The sequence below is a fragment of the Phalacrocorax carbo genome, chromosome 1 (assembly GCF_963921805.1).
Source record: "Phalacrocorax carbo chromosome 1, bPhaCar2.1, whole genome shotgun sequence".
In the NCBI taxonomy this organism is placed as follows: domain Eukaryota; kingdom Metazoa; phylum Chordata; class Aves; order Suliformes; family Phalacrocoracidae; genus Phalacrocorax; species Phalacrocorax carbo.
Genome location: NC_087513.1, coordinates 4,276,211 through 4,294,718, shown reverse-complemented (window position 1 = coordinate 4,294,718; position 18,508 = coordinate 4,276,211). Strand labels below are relative to the sequence as shown.

The 18,508-nt window shown below is 48.1% G+C and overlaps 2 long non-coding RNA genes across 6 annotated transcripts in view; one reads left to right on the top strand and one right to left on the bottom strand.

The window, feature by feature from the left end:
• The window catches only part of LOC135311887 (uncharacterized), a 128,512-nt gene extending 115,617 nt beyond the window's left edge, over positions 1-12,895 (bottom strand). For all 4 annotated transcript variants that reach the window (XR_010371426.1, XR_010371430.1, XR_010371432.1 and 1 more), the window contains exon 1: positions 12,407-12,895. This is a non-coding gene — a long non-coding RNA (uncharacterized LOC135311887). The remainder of the gene's footprint in view (positions 1-12,406) is intronic.
• Positions 12,896-13,495: 600 nt separating this feature from the next.
• Positions 13,496-18,205, top strand: LOC135311890 (uncharacterized). 2 transcript variants are annotated; one of them, XR_010371435.1, is made up of 3 exons: positions 13,496-13,855; positions 14,645-14,857; positions 17,972-18,205. It is a non-coding gene; the product is annotated as an uncharacterized LOC135311890 (long non-coding RNA). The 2 variants fall into 2 exon arrangements; XR_010371433.1 differs by lacking the exon at positions 17,972-18,205 and adding an exon at positions 15,290-17,963.
• Positions 18,206-18,508: the final 303 nt, after the last annotated feature.

Below are 18,508 nucleotides of genomic sequence, written 5' to 3'. Positions count from 1 at the left end.
GACTTTATTTTGAAGCACAAATTACATAGCAATTATACAATCCCAGGCTTCCTATACCAAGTGACAAGACCGAGAAACTCAGGAAGCCATTTCCAGTTTAATATTCTTACTAGAAGTTACCAGTAAATCTGCAGTAGCATCACAAACACCATCAGCAGAAAGTGTCTCAGACAAGGAAATGAAGGTAAGAAAAAATAATTATGAAATACTGAAGAAATAATGAACAACACTGACCCAATCAAAAGCTCTGCTATCTGAAGTGACCCCTCCAGCAATAAAACAACAGACAAAAACTGCAATGCCATGCTTCAGAAAGCCTCAGTTATGTCTTCCCCTAAACAGTAACAGAACTTCTGATTTTCTGATTGTAATGTCTCAGAGAAAACAGAAGAATATACTTAATAAAGCAAGAAGAAAGGGCAACGATCGCTAGCTATTAACGAAATACCTTAGTGAGAACAAGCATGCATGGGCAATGATTCTTCATGATTTTTTCAAGCTATATGGAGTCCGAACTATCAGTAGTAACATCTGCTATGGTACTTCACTCATTATTTCATCAGCTGAAGTACACACCACCACTACCGCACAAGTCAGAGCACCTCTAGCAGCTAAACCCCAAACATGTCATAAGCAACCCTTTGACACCTGAAGCACGTTCCAAGATTCACACATGCAGCACAGCAACGCAACCTCATTGAAGTCCTAATTTAGACTAATGCAAAAATAATAAGATGACTGGTAATTTTATGGGCACATAGTCTAAAAGATCTATTTAGAAGTTAGCAGCCCTGGAGGAATTTCTACATTGGTAGTAAGTCAAACCTGAATGCCCCGAATCGTGGTAATTAAATGGCAGAACAAATCCTTTAAGAGAAAATAACCGTAGCTACAAATGCATGGTAATGAGTCACATAAAAACAAAATATTTCCAGTATGTGCGCCAGATGACTGCTGGACCAGTTTATGGTAAAACACAAGAACAGATTTTTAAACATTTGAAGATAAGCTCTTCAAAAGCTAGCATTATCCTGGGCCAACACATTCATCTAGTGGTGGCACAATGACATCGTACCATGAAATCTACATTTAAGATTCTTGTTTTATTCCTGAACTAACTTCTGCACCAGAGCTTCGGGCACTTAATATCTCTGAAGTTAATTCCTCCATCAATTCAACGGTTCTTTCAAGAGGAGGCATCACCCCTGCTGTATTTACAGTTAGGTCACACAGCGCTCAGAAAGGGCAGTACGCGACCAAAGAGGAAGCATGGCCAATGGCTAGGGTTATGGAAGATCCAAGCAGAAATTCAGCAATGCAGGAAGACAGGCCAGCAAAGGCGAGAGGTGCAGATACTGCTACCCTGTCACGTAACAGAGGATGGGATGGCACGCCTTCCTATGTGGCCACGCTGCTATCTTTCCCACCCTAGAAGCAGGTAATATGTAATAAACCGCTTATAAAATTCAACTGATAGGCCTCTTAGGTTAGCAAAAGTACATAATAATAATATGTACTAGAAGAACATGAATTACTAATAACCAGATGAAATATAGAAGAGTTCTGTGAGTTGTTCAAATTTGGTTTTTGTGTACAGAGTAAACATTTTTGTTTAAACTTCTTATATTAAGCTTTGCTAAAAGAGAACCTCACCTATTCAGCTCTCCCTGTGCTGGTCATCTGTCTCTTCTTCACAGCCTCTGATTTTCCATCTTACCTACTCCGAGTTTCTGCACTTCTACGCTTTCAGTCCTCTTGCAGGAACTGCCGCCCACAGACAGTGCTCCACTCACTCGCTGCCTCCTTTGCTGTGCCCTCTCTGCTGGTGACGCTGACCCACACGTATCGAACGCTCCAGGAAGGCAAGCTGACTACAAACGTATCTCAAGACAGTTCCAGCTGGCCCCTTCCCCTGCAGTGCTGGGGAATCCCAGCCCCTGCTGCCCAGGCTGCTAGAAATCTCCCTCTCTGCAGTCCCAACCTCTGTTATTTACAATGCTCGCAGGAGATCAAGAACTTTGCAGCAGAACTGCAAATACAAACGACTTGAATCCTGTGCTATCAGTGAAGCCGGCTAACGTAATGTAATACTTAAATATGCTCTTATAAACCACAGGAGGGATTCAGCAGTAGTGGTACTATTAATATAAACATTATTTAACAGAACCCTTGAGAGGCACAGAATGTAGAAGTAAAAGGGTCAGACAAGTACTGATTAGCTGAAAAACCCCTGTCTTTATGATTTTCATCCATTTTTAGCTAAGATAATGCTAGCAGGAAAAATTAGATTTCAAGGGCAATTCTGCAGGAGATGCTGCTACAAAGTCAGTCTTAAGAGCAAGTATCCTGAGAAACTCCATCCGTCTAGCGCACACACCAGGAGTGCCAGGGAAACATGTACCTTACAACCACAGGATATGAAGTCATTTACTTACAGGCCCTCGTCTACAGAAAAAACAGGTATGGCTATCTGATTCCTCACTCAAGAAACCTTTAAGTTCCGAACCAGGCAGCTGCAATCGCAGGAGGATTACCCTAACCACTACTAAAAGCGTAAGATGGATTTCACATTCATCGTCATGCTTTGACTACCTGGTGGCAGTGAGGGGCAGGAAGAACAGAAAACATGCATTACAACTGCAAGCTAACCTTTCAAGTCTGACTGCAGCTAAATTTTGTAATACTGACAGAACAAGATGCCAGGTAAGGCCCCACCACTTATGGTAAGGACAGAGTGGACGAAGAGCTCCTACCTACTGCTGTCCCTTCCTTGAGTTTCTGTTCTCCTGTAGAATCTTTAAATTTCCAGAACCACCAAACCACGAAGATAAACTGGCATTTGGCAAACAGGCAAAGTCTCCATTTGCTACAGGAAAGGCAGAAAAACAACAGAAGAAAACAGAGGAGTCATGAATGCCACCTGCAGGAAGAGGACGAATTTATTCACCCGTTTTTGTTTCCTGCAAGGCAGCAGCAGACCGAAGACAAGACCTAGTACGGATACTGATGGCAGGCACAACCATAAAGGAATATTTCAAAAATGGGATGGATGGAAAAATCCTCAAGTCAGAAAGAGCCGCTGCAGCCTCTTCCAAGAACTTCATGCATTTCTGCCCACATTACTGAAAAGAACAGTGAGCAGTTAACAACCTTGCTTAAGGTCTTTGCAAAGATTCACGCACCAAATATGAAAATTAAATAAGCCAAGCATAGTTTACCCAGGATAAACTTTTCAGACCACAAAAGATGCCAGTTTATACGGTAACATTAGAGGTATACAATAATTAATGTTGACACAGCTACCAAAGAAACTGCATCTCAGAGCTGACTTCCAGTTTTAATCTAGCTGGGAAGATTTTCCTAAAGCAGCAGAGTAGGAAAGGAAAAATAAGTTACAGCCCTTGCCTATCAGGAGTTGTATGCACATCGCTAAACTGTTCTTCAGAGGAGACCTCATACTCTTCGGGTAAATACAAGTTTTTCATGGTAACTGATCTTGTAAGCAACTGCCAGAAGACGCATTACTACTTTATCAGCCCACAGCATCTGGAACAGAATTAAACCTGCTCATGATAATAACAGTACTTTGTAATTTCAAAAGGAAAACATCAACGAAAGGGATAAATACAGCCAGATATGTCCTACAGAGACTATGACCGGGATAACGCCAGACATGACAAATTGTATTTATAACGTCTGCCTGATCCAGCAACCAGGAGAATAAACTTACATAAACCTCCTCAAAAGTAACTTCACCCACAGGAACACCAAGTTTGCTTTACAGGAAAAGACTAGAAGGGCTTGTTTTTTAAGCCTTTAAAATACAGGGGCACGCAATACATCCCGAAGTGGCGGAAGGGCATGAAAAAGTGAAGAACTGCTGGTTTAGAACAAAATAAGGGCTATGCATGCAACTGCTGCCTGCAGATGCAGCATCTGCAAAACACAAGGGAGAGAAAGAGAGGCATTTACATGACAGGACACTGTACAAGAAATGCCCGTAAACTGGCTGTGAACTACATTTGCACTAGATTTAAAAACTAGATTTCTAAAAATCAGTGAAATCAAACAGTGGAAGACCCTTTTGGGAGGAGCAATGAGGGTTTCAATTCAAAGCCTGAAAATGGTTGCAGGAATCATACTGCACGCTTGCTTGCAGTAATGAAGGGCTAGATCCTGCTGCCAAGGCTGCCTCTGAGAACCTATATTCCGTGCTTCTGTAGCTGAAAGAGTGCTCTCAAAGATGCTTCTCTCCCATCGCGATGCTGGGGCCTGGGTTGACCTATATCAAACTTCTCTACCAGCATTTCTTCCCCACTATATTATGCAATTTTGGTCTCCTGTACAAGTTATTGCTGCTTATAGGTGACATTCATTATCAAAGCAATACTGCTTTTGAGTAATTCAGCTTTACTCAGTAAGCAGCATTTCAATGCACAATTCACAGTTACTTCTCCCTGGTCACCATCTCTTGACTTTTTTCTCTCCAATATTCAGCAAGGACTTCCTCATGAATGGCAGCAATTCCATTAAGACAAAGGACTGGGAGAACAGAGGTTCCCACTGAACTCCCACTGCAGTAGTATAGCCAACTCTACCCTTGCTATCTCCCTTTTACCTCAGCACCAGTCATATACGAAAACTGCAGTTTCTTGAAAACCAAAAAGGCGGCAGTTTACTAAGCCACAAAAAAAAACCCGAAAACAAAACAAAACAGAAACCCTCAAAAAACAAAACAAAACACAACAAAAACTCCCAAGTAGTTGTGTTATGCTACAGGCTTATCAGAACAGCAGATATAATCGATGTTAGCAAAACCACATATATTAAGTTGGTCCGATCTCATTCCTGTTCCATATTATGGGAATGCTCTTCAAATTTAAGTATCTTTTACATTCAAAATACTGATTTCTAGGTCAATATTGTTTTATGGTTATCTTTGGATTACCAAAAACTGACCGGGCTAACAATCCCAAGATTAAAGTCGGTTTATTTCCTTTTTTATGGGAAGGCTGTGCAATTCTCTGCAGAAACTACCAGAATCAGTTGTGGCTCCAGGACAATAATCTTTGGAGAAGCAGCAGGTCCCGCAATGCTGGATCCACTGTTTGGCTTCCTGTTTATACCAACAGCCACAGGCTTCACTGAGCAGATGCCCACGGACACAGCTAAGAAGGAAAGAGGAGGAATCAGACGATCTGGCTTGAATAGGGGCCATGACTGCAGCTCTAGAAGAAAGAGCATAGCTCCGAACTCGAGCTGACAAGGAAGCCAGAGTGACAAGGGAGGGAGGGAACTCCATCCAGGAGCCCACGCAGCAGTTTCGGGTAGCGCTGGCAGTTCGGACCCACCAGACAGCACTGTCCTGCTGATTTCCTCCGGCAGAGGGCAATGATACTCACACATCCCTCTGCTGCACTTAAAAGCCTCTTTGCAACAAGCATAATATTTCATGCAGTCGAACCATCACCGACATCTGCCCTAGAACACAAGCAGTACTTAATACTGCAGGATTTTAGCATTGCTGCTCCATTTAGGCTTCTCTTACCCATGTCTTTTCTATAGGTACATCTTATCAAGAAAACAGATCTATTGCTGCTCATGCATTTGGAATCCTGTTCTCTATTGAAAGGACAAAAGTAATCCTGATTGCTCCAGGACCCTGGGGCACTGCCATAAAGTCACAGAAAGTAGAACATAAAGGCGTCCCAAGGACCACAGATGACACAGCAGGTGTTAACAGATTAACAGGTGAAGTTACACTACACAAAAAAAAAAAAAAGAAAAAAAGGAAAAAAAGGGGTGGTGCGGAGGAAATGACACTAAAAATGCCGAACTGCAGAACTCTGATGATACAGCAAGTCAACATCGCTTTCAGTTCACAAAACACATCCCAACAATAGCCAGGAACCTCCCACTTCTCCTCCTGCTAAAAGTAAACACCGTGGTTAGACTCATCTTCTCCCTCCCAGGAGGCTTCACAGCTGCTGACACTAACTGGGTAACAAGAAATTTCCCAAATTTCAGTAATTAAACACAAAAAGGTGGTATGTTCAGCTTTGAACACAGGTCTTCTGGATGAGCTACCACCAACCATCCAGCATCTGGCCCCTGGGAAACACCTTTACTTTGTCAACTGAAATAGGAGCCACGACAAAACAGAGACAATGCTTGATTTTTTTTTTCCCCGAATAGGCTAAAATTTGAACATCAGTTCAATTCTACCTTACTGCCTCTGCACACTGTAATTTATGTATTTACACCTCTATTTTTGCAGAAGCTCCTACAGCAGCTACTACAGTCACGCTGAAATTCAATAACCTGAACATAAGTATTATTCAAATTAGCACATTTTCTGGGTATTCCATCCACAGTGTTACCAAATAAATATAAATGCCATCTTTCTTTTCTGAAAATGTATATGCTATCAAAATTATACCCAAAACAACACAGAGAAAAAAAAATTAGCCCAGATTCAGGGGATGTTTTCCAGAGAGATCCAAAAACTCACTGCACCTGTCTCGGGAGAAGTTATGCGGGCGCAAGCCAGTAAGCACTACGAAAAAATCAGGATTACTTCAGGCTCAGCCCACGACAGTAGCTGTACTCAGACTGCTACGTTTTGGTGTAGCACACAGGCAAATCAGCCTGTTCCTGTATGCAAAGAGGAACATCAGAAATACCTCAATTTTGTGACAGCAGAGCATGATGCTCAGCAGGTTTCCCTCTCCCCATTCTGTTCATCCCATCTTCCCACCCGGGTAATTAGCTGCTGCTTCTGACAATTCGTGAGATGACACGAAGGGGGTAAAGAAAGAACCTCTGAATTACTAGCATGCTGACTTCGCGAGTTTTCTGTTAAGGTTAGACTACTGTGGCAGCATTCTCTACATGTAAGCACATCATGGGTTTGGTTGCAAGAGAGTAAGAATTTGAAATATAGGACAGAAAATACGACTGCTTTAGTACCTTTGTATTTACTGGCTCTGCATACTTGCTAGGTAATTACACAATTTTCATTCTTCAGCAGGACCTACTCCTTAAACAAGACATATTCAGAGGAGCGTTTGTAAAATCAGAGCTTACAAATGGTCTTACAAATGCCCTTTGAATCATTTGTTTCTAAGGTTTTTTTCTTTATACTTTAGTAACAAATTTCTAGCCTAGAAAGAATAAAAAAATACAAACCTCACTATCAGCAATGCCTCACTAATGCTTCATAACACAATAATTATGAAAAACTAGTTTTCAGGTAACATTACACTGAAATTCAGCTGACTGTGAAAGCTAGTTCCGGAGCAGTACCATCTCCCCTCATCCACAAAACTTCCCACATGTTTAGGCTACAGCCTTCATAAAATAAACCGTTGTCAATAGCAAAACTCCAATGTCCATATTGATTAAAACTATTTAAAACATGCATATTATTACAATTAGCACTTTACTGTTCTGCCAAATATATCACTTGATTTAAGAAACTTATAAAACTTTTTCAGCTCGACTGCTTTACTACCATAATTAATATTTTTGCTATACAGATGCCAGGCTTTCAGAGATCTCCAAACTCACATCTGTGAAAAAGCACGATACAGGGGACTTTCCTTCCAGAGCTAAAGATAGCTCATGAAAATTCATGAATTAGGGCCCCCTGCAAGCATTCAGTGCCCAGAGCAGGCATCTACAGAAGGGTGAAATCTCCGACCTCGGTAAGGGTAAAACTCAGAACAAAACAACCCCGACAACCAGCCTCGCTGTTAAGACAACAATGTCGCATCTGCTGGCTGAGGTGCGGCATCCCCAAGGGCTGGAAAAGGATAGTGGAGTTTATACTGTGTTTGCATTAAATCCAGAGCCAAAAGAAAAACACTGTTTATGCCTAAATTTGTGACAAACAGTTGCAGCCCCATTAATTCCATCTCCAGTCATTTAGAAAGCCACGAGTCGGGATCCAAAATTATCATCAAACTGACCTGAAAGAACTGCTGAGGAAAAACTTTTTTTTCACTTCGTATTCCAGCAAGCACTCTTACCCTTTATGTTACCATATTTTTAAGCTAATGCTCTGGTACTACCAGTAATTCCAGGAGCAAGACATTTACGGAACACCGGGCAAATACTGCATGATCGACTACAGTTAGTTGTACTATACACGAGAGGACAAAAAACATGACTCTGTTTTTATTTTTAAATATAAAAGAAATACAGTAAACACGTGATTACAGCAACTGGAAAAAAAATAATCTAGCCTGGATTAAAGAGATTCTCTTAATTTTAACCATTTAATAGGCTACTAGTAGCAAAAACAACACGTTTTTAAAATAAATTCACAATTTCCCTTTTTATTAAAGCAGAAGAAGGTTTTACTACTTCCCAATACAAACTCTGGTTTAGATATTTCTTTTCTATATGCTTTTTAAGTACTTACAAGAGTAAAGTAGCGACCTTTTTGCCACTTAAATTTGGCAAGGCACTAGATCCTAAAATGAAACTCTGAGTACCTCTTTAAACGGTGAAGCGGTATTGTTTTTATAGAAGAGAACTGGCACAACACCTATTTTTCATAGCTCTTTTTTCATATACATTGTATTTGTCACCAAAACAGCTCTGTAGAACATCGCGTACAGCACACATTGTGCCTCGTCATAAACTGACAGCAACTGAAGAGAAGGTGAACTAAGTTACAAAATGAAATATTTTTTCCTCTAGCCGTCTAAGAAGATAAATGATGTTAGTTGTATTAAAGCAAAATGGGATGTGGGATCCAAAGGACTCGTTTTATGTTAACTGCATCGCACCAACAAAAACAGAGAAAGCAATTTCCTGGTGCATCAATTCCACATACACCCAAAAATCAGAGGGGCTGGCACGCTCTGTTACTGTGCACCTTCCAGTATTCTCAAACCTCTAACAGAGCAACTGCCCCCTATTAACTCCTATTTTAAGGTGGATTCCACCCCCAACCCACCCCTCCTGACCCCACAACGCCATCCCCCAAAAATAAACCCGAAGATATGCAGATATACCCATACAGAGCAAGTAAACACTACCCAGGTTGAATAAACATATTTCTACATATCACACCACTTCAAATGACCCCTGTAACCAACCCAAAACCCCAGCTCTCCACAGCTTATGCCGAGCACAGCCAACTGCTACCCCAGCCCTCTCACTCATTCCAGAGCCATTACCCCCCTTGTTGTTTTAAGGCCAGATTCCCTCCTCATCAACACCAGCCAGTGTCTGGAAAATGTCATAATTTCAGATGCAAAAAATTGTACTGATAAAGTTACGATAGAAGAGAAGTGAAAGCACATAAAGCATTGCAAAGTGTTCCTGATCCGTTTATTGGACTAGTCCGGCACAAAATTGCAAATCTGATCTTTCAATCCTCCTTCTCACATTCTGTATTTATAGGGCATTAAAATACTACTACTGCTAAGTGAAGACTCCTGTTCGGTGCAACTCCAAAGCAGTTTTAAATATCTGTGCACCATCCTCGTCCTTAGTTATAAAACCACCTCTCCTCTTCCTGACTATTCTCGTTCATCTGCTGTTATTTAACTCTTTAAGGCTATTTGAGAGTCACAATGTTATTAATGGTTACGTAATTCTTAAAAATATATTGTATTTTAATTTTTTTAAGAGGACAGTAGGAACACAGACAACAAAACGCAGCCCTACTCTGCTTATTCTAAACCAAAATATTTTCGTGATCTAGAAAGGCAGTCAGCCCCGGAATCTTCAGTAGTGCAAAAACCTGTATAAGGAACACAAGCCTACAGAAAACTGATGCCATTTCCTCTGTTGCTTCCTACTGACCCCAGATAAGTTGTTTGCAGACAGCTGGGGTCCACCGCCCGCAAGCTGAAAGCCGCCGTTCTAGAACTGAGTATCCCTTTACTGTTTGTTCTGCTACCCGAGAAGTTACATTAAAATGGCATTACGTTCCTCAACTCCTGACTTCTCGTACCCCATTAGCAACCATTCCTCCAGAGCCTTCCATAAAACCCTATTTCCAGAAACAAAGAATTGTAGGAAACAAGACGCCACCATTTAAGATACCTCGCTTTGCCGCAGATACGGACGTGGCACAAGTCCTTCACGCTAAAGACTGCCCAACCTACCTATAAATAGGCTCAAGGTTTCGGGCTCAGGAGACCGACAGCTAAACACAGTCCCCATGGCATTCCCCTGCGTTACCTACATAAAGCGGCATGCCTTAACAACGCCGGGCTAGGCAAATACGTAGCTACTGCTGTGGCTTACGCAGGACAGCATGGAAGGAGGGGGGGGTAAAAAAAAAAAGAGTGAAAAAAAAATATCACTGGGCATAAACAGCTCTCTTCCGGAGAGAAAAACCTCCCTCTCCGGAGGCTAGAGAGGCTGTCAGAGGTCGGCCCTGGAGAGACCCGCTGGCCAGGGCCAGGCCCTTCGGGAGGTTTCACGGGGCCGGGCCGCAAGAGCTGCTCCCCTCAGCAGCACGGCGGCCGAGGCCCCGCGGCGAGGGGGTCCCGGCCGCCTCCCTCTCCGCGCCTGCCTCTGTCGGGAGGGCCCCGGGACCCCCCGGGGGGGGGCGGTCGGCCCCGGTGCCCCTCAGACGCCGCCGGCGGGGCGTGCCGAGCCGGCTCCCCTCACCCCGCGGGTCCCCCTGTCAGCGGGCGGGCGACGGCCGGGGGCGGCGCGAGGCCGGGCCGCGTGACCGCCTGAGCCGGCGGCACGTGGCCCCGACCATAACAAACAGGCGGGTGGGCGGGGGCGGGCGGCGCTCGCGCCCTGCCAAGGGCGGGCAGAGGGGAGGGGGAGTGGGTAAGGAGGGAAGGGAGGGGGGGGTCCGGCCACTCAGCGGCGCGGCGATTGGCCCAGCCCGGCGCGGTGGGCGTGCCCACCGGTCCCACCGCCTTGGTGCAGTGCTGAGAAGGCGCCAGGCGGGGGCCGCTGCCCGCGCGTCGAGGGGTCGCGCGCGCTTCCCGCCCTCAGCGAGGCCGTTCGCCCTCAGAGAACCCCCCCCCACCCTCCCCGAGGGGCCGCCGCGCCCTCACACCCCGTCCCCCCTCCCCCGCCGCCGCCATGGCCGCCCGGCCCTTCCCCGCCCGCAATCCCGCAACAGCCCCGCGTTGCGCCACAGGCAGGAAGCGCCTCTACCCGCGGCAACCGGCCCCTCTCGTCCCCCTCGCCCCGCACCCGGACCCCGCTCCCCCACCGCTCGACTCGCCTCACCGCACACCCCTCAGGGAGCCTCCCTTCCGTCCCCAGGGGTGGAGGCGCCCGCTCCAGCGCTCCCCTCACGGCTCCCGCTTCTCCCCGCAGGGTCCTTGCCCCCCCCCCCCCCCCGCATTCCTCCCCTCACGCACCCACCTGTGGGGCGGCAGGACGGGCCGCCTCCATCACCCTCCGCTCGCCCTCTCGCTCGCTCGCACCGGGCGCGGAGCATGCGGAGGGCCGGGGCGGGGAGAGAAGGGGGGGGAAGTGCTAAATATACCCGCTGCCGGCGGCACCGCCTGTGTCACGGACCCGGGCTGGCGAGCGGCGGCGCGGCCCGGCCCTCCCCGCCTCCCCCCCACCCCCCCCGCCCCGCGGCCGCATCTTGTTTTCTCCATACGCACTTGGAAATGCGGACCGGCCCCCCCCCGGGCGAGGGGGTATTTTGGGGGGGGATTGTTGTTATTTTTGCTCGATTCGGGATACCCACGCAGCGAGGAAAAACAACACGGCGCAGTCCCGTCCTCCCCCCTCTTCGCCGCAGCTCGGCTGTCACTTCGCTCCTTCCCCCACGTCGCGATAAGCACACACACACACACACACACACCCCCCATGTCGCGACAGCGTCCCGCGCACCTGCCGCGCTCTATGTCCGTCGTCCCCCCCCACGCACACACACTTGCCGTGTCCTACGAAGGGGTGCGCGGCGTAGGGAAAGGGGGTGGGGGGGGGGGCGCCCGCCATCTCCCTCCCCGTGAGGGGAACAGGAGCGCGGCGCCGGCGGCCCCGGTGAGGGGCTCGTCGCTGGTGGCCCAGGTGCGTGGGGGGCTCCGCGGGTGGGGGGGAGCGGCGGGGAGGGGAGGGGGCGGCGGGAGCCGGGATGGAGCAAGCCTCCCTCACCCCCCCCCCCACACACACACCCCCGCCGCTTGTGTTTACCTCAAGTTTGAATTTTATCTGCGCAACATGAGCTGGAATGCGGACATGGAGGGCGGGAGGGCGCGCACACGCCCGCCGCTCCGCGGGGACAGCGCCGCGCCCCCGGTCCCCGTGTGTGTCCCCCACACAGGCACACACACCCCCCACCCCGCACCCCAAACACCGCCACCCCGCAAACACGGCGCGACCGCCGCTTTCCCCCGCAAACCCCCCGCAAACCCCGCGTCCCGGCGGGCAGCCCCCTGCCCGCGTCCCGCCGGTAAGTTACCTCAGAGAGCGGCCCGTCGTTCCGCCGGCTGCTCCGCCGCCTTTCCCCCTTTTCCACCCGGAGGGACGAGGGTGGCCACGGGCAGCGCCGGCGGCGGGGGCGGGGGGGGGTCACCGCATCGCTGCGGGGCACCGAGACAGGTGCAGGGCGGGGGGGGGGACGGGACGGACGGGGACGGGACACCCCGCCGCCCCGCCGCCGCCGCCTCCCCGGGCTCCCCCAATGCTTCCCTCCCCACGATGTTGTTTCATTATATCATGTCCATCATGTGACACCCGGAGGGCCTCTCTATGGAAACTTAAAGGGGACTTTCACGTGACGCCACCGCCACCGTCGGACCCGCCGGTACCCCCGGCCCACCCCGGGGGGCTGCGACCCCCGCCGCCCTGCCCCGGGGGGCTCACACCTCCCGCCCTCCGCCGGCCGGGCAGGGCGCGCCGCCGCGCTCCCGCCTGCTGTATTTATTATTAATTCAGGTGGGGTTTTTTCCTCTTTTTTTTTTTTTTTCTTTTTTTTTTTTCCCTCCCTTTTTTCCCCTCTTTGCACCGCCCGCGTTGCTCGGCGCTGAGGGAATGAGGGAAACAACCGCTCGCCGCGCTCCCGGCTTCCAGACCCCGCTCTCGGAGGGTGCGGGAGCCGGCGCTCCTCTGCGGCCGCGGTGGGTCCCGGTGCTGGAAGCGGCAGCAAAACAACAACAACAACAACAAACACAACAAAAAAAAACAACAAAACACAACAAAAAACCCCAACAACAACAACAACAGAGAACAAGAAAAAAGAAACCCAACTTGTGTCAGACTAAGCAGGCTGGAGAGGCGAGCGGTGGTGGCGGTGCGGGGTTGGTGCGGGGGTCGCGACCGCGGTTTCTGACTCCGCCGGTCGGTAGGGCAGCGAACCTCTGATACCGTCGGGTTTCTGCAGCAGGTTGCAAATACCGAGAGGCTGGAAGGAAGCGTTCCTAGGGACCTACGCTTGCCACTGCAAGGAAAAAAAAAAAAATGCAAGCCGCGTATACAACCAGCCACCCCTCGGAGAGGAGCAAAGGGAAGACGAAGACATTTTCCGTCCCTTGCGAGGCCCCCCCGCCGCCCCGCTCCATCCCTCTGCCTGCGGCCGGGGTTGGGGCAGGCCGGGCGGGCAGCCGGCGTTCCTCAGGCTGCTGTTCTGCCTGCGGTGCTGAACTGCCTTGGGTTTGCTTTGGGTTTGCTTTGGGTTTGGTTTTTTTTTGGTTTTTTTCCCCAGCTCTCTCCTTCTGCCCCCAGGATTTGGGGTTCTGGAAGCTAAAGCCCGCCATGGTCCCCACCGCCGAACCTCTGCTGGGCCGGCTGATGCACAGGGGGGGGTCTCGGGGTTTTCTGCATGGAAGGCGACACACAGTTCCCAAGGGATCTCCCCAGATTCTGCACCCGAAACGGTGGCATCGCATCGGTGTTGGTGGCCAAGTGCAAGGTCCGAGGGGGCAGCCTGTAGAGGGGGGACAGATTTGCAGTTAAAAACTGAAGGAGGCAAAGCGTGCCGCGTTCGTTTCTTCCTTACAGCTTCTGCTGGAAATCACAGCCCCTCGGCAGATTAAAGGATGACCCAGGGATGCAATAAACACTAAGTTTGGAAGTTAATTCCTTCAGCGTCCCACCGAGTTTTCTCTAAGGGAATCACATAAACAACCTTTTCCCCATCTGTGGGCTTGACACTGATGCCGGTTGCGTGTCCCATCAGCTGCGGGAGGGGATCGGAGCCGCCCGGTCCGACGCCACAAGCCCAGTCCTGGCAATGATGACAGATAATCTCCCTTTGCTCTCCCATTAATGCTTTTGGAGTTAAAGTACCTGTCCTCCACCCCACTCATTTCTGAGTGCCTGTGCGACGAGCTGCGTACATAATCAATCAGCGTTTTGGATACCTCTACCATTATTTTTCAATACATAAGCACGAGTTTCATAGAAATTATTAATGATTTTAGCTGAAAAGAGTTAACTGACTGAGAAACAGTTCATCTTCCTTTCCTTCCTTCTTCTCAGGGTCTTCCCTCTACCCACCCTATGCTTCATCTTTACTTATATGTCCTTCCTCAGACAGTTTGGGGTGGGGGGCATTCCACCTCTGGGTTCTTTTCTGCCATTTTATCCAGATTGTCCCACCGCCACAGATTCTAGCTCCAGCGTGCCTCACTTTCTATCTCCCTGGGGCTTATTTCCCTCCCGCACTAAGCCTCTCTTTATTCCATATTCCCTTCTTCAGATCATCCTTAAAGGAGAAAGAGCCTGGAGCTGGGATATAAAGTATTCTTCTAGGAGTACTGCCAGAACCGATCTGTTTTATGCTGCTGCTGCTGCTGCTGCTGTTCTGCTGTGTCATGGGAAGAGAGTTACCTAGCCACACCAGCCCTGGGAAACGGCACCTCAGGCAGAGCCGCTTGCTGCAAACCCGAGCCGTGTTGTGCAAAGCCGAAGGGTAAGTTTGTCTGGTGCAGGATTTAGGCTGGAGGGAGAAGGCATCGCTCCCTTACCGGGCTCTGATGGGGAGATCGGTGCATGACGTTGGGAGATTTGCAGGAGGCAGAGTGGTGGCGGCAGCAGTGACAGTGCATCGTCACACAGCTTTATTTCATTTTGTCAAGGCTTTAGGTTACAGCCGAGCAGAAAAGCAAAACAATGCATTTCTGTAAAAAGGGCGCTTTTTTCCCCAAATTTGCTTTAAATTCTTGCAATGAGGTCTTGCACTAAGAAAGAGCAGGGATTCTGCCGCCTCTTAAAAATGTTGTTAGTTACAAAATCTTTACGATCTTGGCTCCTTCCACCTGAGCCTGTTTCCTTCAAAAACTTCCTTTCGAAAATGTGAGGTTTAAAGGTGACTCTCCTCTCTCTCTCCCTCTCCCCTCCCAAGTTCATGTTCCTTGGAAAGGCCTGAAGAAGCCCAAGGCTACATCCGCCTGTGGATGAGAAAGGTTCGAATAAACACCGGCGTGCACGTACACGTGCATATACATGCGCACGCACGGAATTTAAAGCATCCCATTGAGGTGTATGTATAGGAAAATCTTTCATCATGTGATAGGCTTTAATATCTGCCTTAAAACTAATCCCTATCTGATGGACTCTGTCTTTGTGTTGTGGCGGACCACAGGAAGCTCAATGGCTGGGGTTCCTGTGCAGGTTTTTAAAACTGCCAAATAAAATCCTCCGTTTGCTGTTGGATTAATTCGGGTTTTCACAGCAGTTACCTGGGAAGTGCTCATCTTGTGAAAGCAAGTAAGAAAACTTTATGGGGCTCCAGGTCTATTTTTCCACAATAATAATAATAATAAAAAAGACCCTCGTTGTGGGGTCAGGACGAGATCCGATGCTATTCCATGAGGAAATGGTTAAAGGGCTCGGCAGAGTTCTTCAGTTCCTCTGTTAGAGATAACACTCTTGGGTTTTATTCGAGCTTGAGCTTTGGAGACGGTCCTGCTTACTTGTCAGTGTTGTCTTTGCTGCTTTTTTTGTTCATTTTTGTCATTGAAACTGGATCTTCTCGTTTCACTTCTCTTTATAATTTGTTTCACTCTTTAGTTCCCATGTGTTAGAAAGTGCAGTTTCATTTAGACTCTCGACTGAATGGAAGAAAGCCTGATTCCAGAAAGCAATTTGCAGTAATACATTTTCTTTACCACTCACATGAAAACATTACTACTGAAACAGATCTAGGTATAAACAATGCTGACAGGCCCTCAGAAACAAAACCAACTTGTGAAATTGAGGCAAATAGCCCAGAGAACCTGAAATGTTCTGGTTTCGAAAACACTGCCTGCTGTCAAAAATAGGGTAAAATAAAGCTTTGTTTACGTGTAGAGCAGAGTGTTTGTTGATCGAGTTTCTAAGGTGATGTAGCAGGAAATACTGATCTTAGGAAAAATGACATGAACAAAGCATGAAACTCTAATTCGGCAGCTATTTGTCGACCAATACAGAAAAAAAAAGGGATATTTAAAAAGCAATGAGAGGTTTCCATTGGACTTTTTCTCTCCCTTGCCAGAAAATATGAAGGGAGCCTCTCGCCTGCTCTGCTCCTGTATAGAACTATTTGCATGAGCAGAGCTAAACCATTTATCAGAAAGAATGTTTCCGTCAGATGCAAATCCCTACGCTAGCTGCTGTTTCTACGTCATGTCACGGACGAGATTGATGCTAGAGCAAGGTTATAATGTACCTGCATTTTCTCCAGATTGGTGCCAAGCTTGCTGAGTCATTTTCCCTGTTCCTATTCTGCAGTCGGCTGCCTGCTCGCTTTCCCCTGTTATTTGTGTGGGTCGTAAGCCCAGCAACAGATGAGAATAAATGCTTATATTTCTTTAGGCTGCCTCCCTAAGGAAATGAACATTCTGCTGTGCTGCTTTTCTGTTCATGTATGTGTCCATCCCTCTCTCCCAAAAGCTTCTGAGCCAAATAATTAATTTCAGATTACTTGGGAGAAAACAGAATTTCAAAGACGGTTATATTTCTGCAAGTTGCCACAGGGGCAGAAGGGAGCGATCCAGATCAGAAATTGGAGCAGAACTTAGCCATAACGCACCAGGGCTGGCAGCCACCTTCCAGCCACCCAACACCTACATACCAGCCAATTAGTCTATGCGTAGCTACGCCGAGCCGCAGCACCGCCGGATCCTGGCAGGCAAGAGATATCATGGAAAAGCAGAGGAACCAGGGTAGTTCAGGGAACAAACTATTTTCAAAGCAAAACAGAAGAGGAACTCAAGGAATGTCATCGTAGGCAAGGGAAAAGTTCATACCTGGAAATGCCTCTCTCTAGTTTTGGGGAACGATCTAGCTTGTACGTCGCTCCCAAAGCAAAACATGGCAGAGGAGCCAGGTTGGGCTGTCCTTAGAGCTAGCACAGCTTGCCAGTCTAGTGCTCTGTTTGTCTTGGCACTAAAGCTGTGGGCAAAGACCCCCCATCCACACCTCTTCCAAACGTGGTCAGTAGATGCGTAGCCGCTGAGACGCCTACATAACTCAGTGACAAGCAATGCCAACTACAGGCTTGAGCCTGCTGAGTCCTACAACCCCGCTCTACCTTTCCGGTGTAGCCTTGCTGCAGCTGAGGCTCCGAGTTGGCTTAGGCTTGACAATAGCCAAGCCTGGGGTATCTCCTCAGGGACAGAAGGGAAGCTTTTGAGTTCCTACCTAGGCTGGAGCCCTCCCAACTGACAAACTGAGACAATGGCATGGGAGAGCTCTAGCCTTGCATCTCCGCCTCAGCGAGCGCTGGGAGGCGAACACAGGGATGATGGTCAGGCCAGGACCGGACGACAGGATCAGACCCATTCTCACCTGAGAACAAAGGCTGAATTTGTATGTCCTTCCTCTACCAGCTGCACCTTGCTTGGACCAGCCGCTGCAGGATAGTTATCCTAACGCCACGCATAACATCCGCTCTCATCTCAATTGCGATTAGTTTTGAGGCAACAGACAGTTTCAGCGTGACAAACTGCAAGCTAAAAAAAGCCGTGCCTTCATATGCATAAACTGGATGCACAAAATATGTATTGTGTGCCACCTCCCTTATGTCCCGCATTTGTTCCTGCAGCAGCCGCAAATGGCGTATGCTCCAGCAATACCACGCTCTCCAAATGGATTCCTGGAAGTATAGGAGTGATCTGGCACTGATGCTATCTGGAACTAAGGCGTTAGTTGTTCTACAGTGAGATGTTGTGTATGGACCTCTACTGGAAGGATGACTTTGGAATATAAGTTAAGAACCATTAACCTCTGGCAATTAATCTATAAAATTGGAACCATCCTCTCTATCATGGTGTATGCTCCTGTCTCTGTTACAGCTGCTAGACACCAACTGAGATCAGGGGTCTTCTTTTCCTGGACACTATGTAGTCATGCCCTAGGAGATAACCTCTGCCTTGAAGGGCTTATGAAGCAAAAAGACAAAAGAGTGAGCAATATAACTCTCAGGTAGAACAAACACAGTGGCCTTTTGCAAATGTCAAGTTAACACTGTGGTCTGGAAGTGGAAGAGGTTTATCAGAGGGTAGATGGATCAACGGGGATGGGAGAACTCGGGTTTGGGAGGTGAGGTGAAGGAAAAGCCATAGCAGAAGCTGCATGGTAT